Source organism: Gekko japonicus, unplaced genomic scaffold (genome assembly GCF_001447785.1).
Source record: "Gekko japonicus isolate JY-2015 unplaced genomic scaffold, Gekko_japonicus_V1.1 scaffold1185, whole genome shotgun sequence".
NCBI lineage: Eukaryota > Metazoa > Chordata > Lepidosauria > Squamata > Gekkonidae > Gekko > Gekko japonicus.
In genome coordinates this window covers 275,888-279,233 of record NW_015166458.1, presented here as the reverse complement: position 1 = coordinate 279,233, position 3,346 = coordinate 275,888, and positions in this window count along the sequence as shown.

Below are 3,346 nucleotides of genomic sequence, written 5' to 3'. Positions count from 1 at the left end.
TAAATGCTTACTTTCTTCTATCATGGGGAATCAAAGAGGGAGTACAATAGCTTCTCAGAGGATCTCCCATCCAGACATTGACCAGACCTGTGCCTCCTTGGCTTCAGCAAGTGTGCTGCATCATTTCACAGGTACCTATTGGACAGTTCCCATGCCATCATTCCAAATCCTTTCCCCATGAATGTTTCTAATAAGTAAACGACTATGCTATCTGCAGATTTTTATAATGCTCGATTTATGTATTTAATTTTATATCTTCCAAGGCTTTTAGATCTTCTGACATTTTCCCCACCATGACACACATACACATACACACACAAACCAGGAAGGCTCATACAACCATTATTATTACTGCAAATTGGAAAGGCTACCCTCTTCCTCTGAAGCAATGCTCATTGTTTTGGAAGCTCCTGTTTTCTGTTCTCAGCATGTGTGTGCTGCACCCATCCTCTCTGCAGCCCAAGTGTGCAGTTTATGTTTTCATCTGTCAGTCAAGTCAAAGAGTGAACATGATCCTCTTCTTGGTAGGCTTTGGCAGGCTTCAGGGTGTGGGCTAAATATACAGCTATTGTCTTTTTAGGGACACTCCTTCAAAGCCTAGGATATGCCTGCAGCCCAACTTTTTAAAAAATATATTTTTTTATTTCAGGTTTTTTTAATAGGATACAGAAAAAAGGGGGTATGAGGGGTGTCACGGCTCAGGTGGGGTGTCACCTGATGCTGCCACCACTCTGGTTCCAGGCTCCTCTGAGAAGGTCCAAAGCACCCTCCCAAGACCTTTAGACCTCCCTTTTGGCTGAATAATAGGTGTGAGGACCAGGCAGAGTGAACAATAAAAATAGTTTATTGTATAGGAGGTCAAACAACAAGGTGCGGAATAATAGCGGTAAGTAGGTGAAAAGAAAAGAAATCAAATGCCCTAATGCGTCTAAATATATACTGTCCCTGGCCCACTATTCCAAGTGGCACTAGACTACTCACCCTTCCCTCAGGGTGAGAGTCTCTTCCCTACAGCAGCCTCAGCCCCTTCTGGCTCTGGCCCCTGGGAAGAAGAACAGCTTTTCCTGCTGCACCAGATCTTTTATTCCAAGCCCTCCTCTTTTCCTGTTGGTCAATTTTGGCTCTAAAACCTCCCAGGGGCTTCTGGGAGTTGTAGGCCCAGCCTCACCTACTGCTAGCCAGACTCCCTGGGCCTAGTAGGTTTCTGGTGGCACAGCCCAGATCATGACAAGGGGGGGAAAGGAATAAGGGTGAGGGACTTTTTTACAAATATTGAAAACATTATTTAAAAATGGAATAATAAATCTAAGTAAATTGTTATATTATAACATTACCAATAACACTATTTTCCGCAGTTGAGAATCATACATTCACAGTTTAACTATAGAAATGTGAAAAATTAATAATAATCAGTTAACTGAAAATCAAAGGATAAGATTGTAATATTGTATTGTATTGTATCATATTTTCCTGGCTTTCAAGCAAGGAAAACCTTTACCTATAGATAGGAACTCTGGAGCAAGTGATGTTCTGTATTCTTGGTGCTTGGGGGGAGCAACAGTGGGAGAGCTGTGGTGGCGGCTACAAGCATGGACGGCTTCAAGAGGGAATTAGATGAACATATGGAGCAGAGGTCCATCAGTGGCTATTAGCCACAAGGTATAGCTAGGAACTCTCAGTCTGGGGCAAGTGATGCTCTGTATTCTTGGCGCTTGGGGGGGGCAACAGTGGGAGGGCTTCCTGGCCCCACTGGTGGACCTCCTGATGGCACCTGGTGTTTCTGGCCACTGTGTGACAGAGTGTTGGTGGTGGACCTCCTGATGGCACCTGGGATTTTTGGCCACTGTGTGACAGAGTATTGGGCTAGATGGGCCATTGGCCTGATCCAACATTGGCTTCTCTTATGTTCTTATGTTCAAGGGTTAATGTGAGAACCAAAGCAAGGCTGGAATGACACTTTCTGCATACACTTTCTGCATGTATGCAACACAAGTTGCCAGGAGAGACTTGGAGGAGAGAAACCATTGGTGGGTCATGTGTATCACTTTCCCCTCCTGTTACATCTCTGTTCTAAATTACCCCTGAAGACATCCCTCCCTTCTGCAGAGTTCCACACAAGTTTGCAGAGTTTTAGTAACAAACATGAACCGGATATTCCCAAATCAAATAGCTTCAGCTGAAAGCTTTAATGTTCAGCTGGGTTTCAGTTAAACCAGCCTTCTGTACAGAGATTTAAAATTAGCCTTGGGGTTGTTATCCTTTCATGTGTCACAAAATCATCCCCCCCCAAGCCAATCTTATTGTGTTTCCTCTCATCTGGTATTTGGTGTAATTTCTCAACAACTCCCCCCCCCCCTAATTTAGGGTATTGTAAATGCTGCTAATATGTATGTGTCTACAGTTTCACTCATTCCAGATGTTGCATTTAAACAATATTCTACTTCTCTGAGCTGTGAACTGCAAATTCATGTTGGTTTGACTTGTAAGATATGAAATAGTTCCAAGTTCTTAGGAAATCCTTGCAGAGAACACTTCATCATAAAAACGTAGCTGAGGAGTGATCTTCTAGTCTATTGGATCAGAGTGAAGGTCCACAAAGTCAGGGATTCTGCCTCCAAAAGTGATTACTGGGAAGTCCACATGCCTGGTCTGGTCAGATTTTGGAAGCTAAGCAGGTTCGGCCATGGTTAGTACTTGGATGGCTATGCGGAGGAAGGCAATGACCAACCACTTCTGAATGTTTCTTGCTTTGAAAACCCTACAGGGTCGCCATAAGTCACCTGCAGTTTGATGGCACTTCCCCACCACCACCACTACCACCACAAGAAGAGCATAAAAACAAGAGCCTTCTCCTGTTGTTTGACCTCAGTACCTAGTGCACAGAGGTATATGTCCTCTGGAGGTTAAATTTAGCTACCATACTACATAGCTTTTGATAAATTTGCTGTAAATCAGAAACAGGGTTACACCCTTCTAACTTCTTTAAAGTCAATGTTTTTAGAGAAGTTTGGGCTTTTCTGCATCATGTTTTTCCTCCAGATTGGCTCTACCTGTATTCCTCCTGTTTGTCAGTTGCTGTGATCTGAAACAACAGAGGAAAACCTGGGGGAAATAACACCATGTATAAGGGAAGAGGGGGGAAATGATGTAGTTAAGAACCTAGACTTTTGACCAAAATGCTAGAGCGCCGCCACGTGACATGCCCAGCATGATGATGTCACTTCCACGTGATGTCATCACTATGACGACATTGCATACAATGACATTGCCCCGCCCTCCCCACTCCCGGAAGGCTCCCTCCCACCGCCTGCTGGCTGGGTAAGTAGACCAGGAAACCCTAACACAC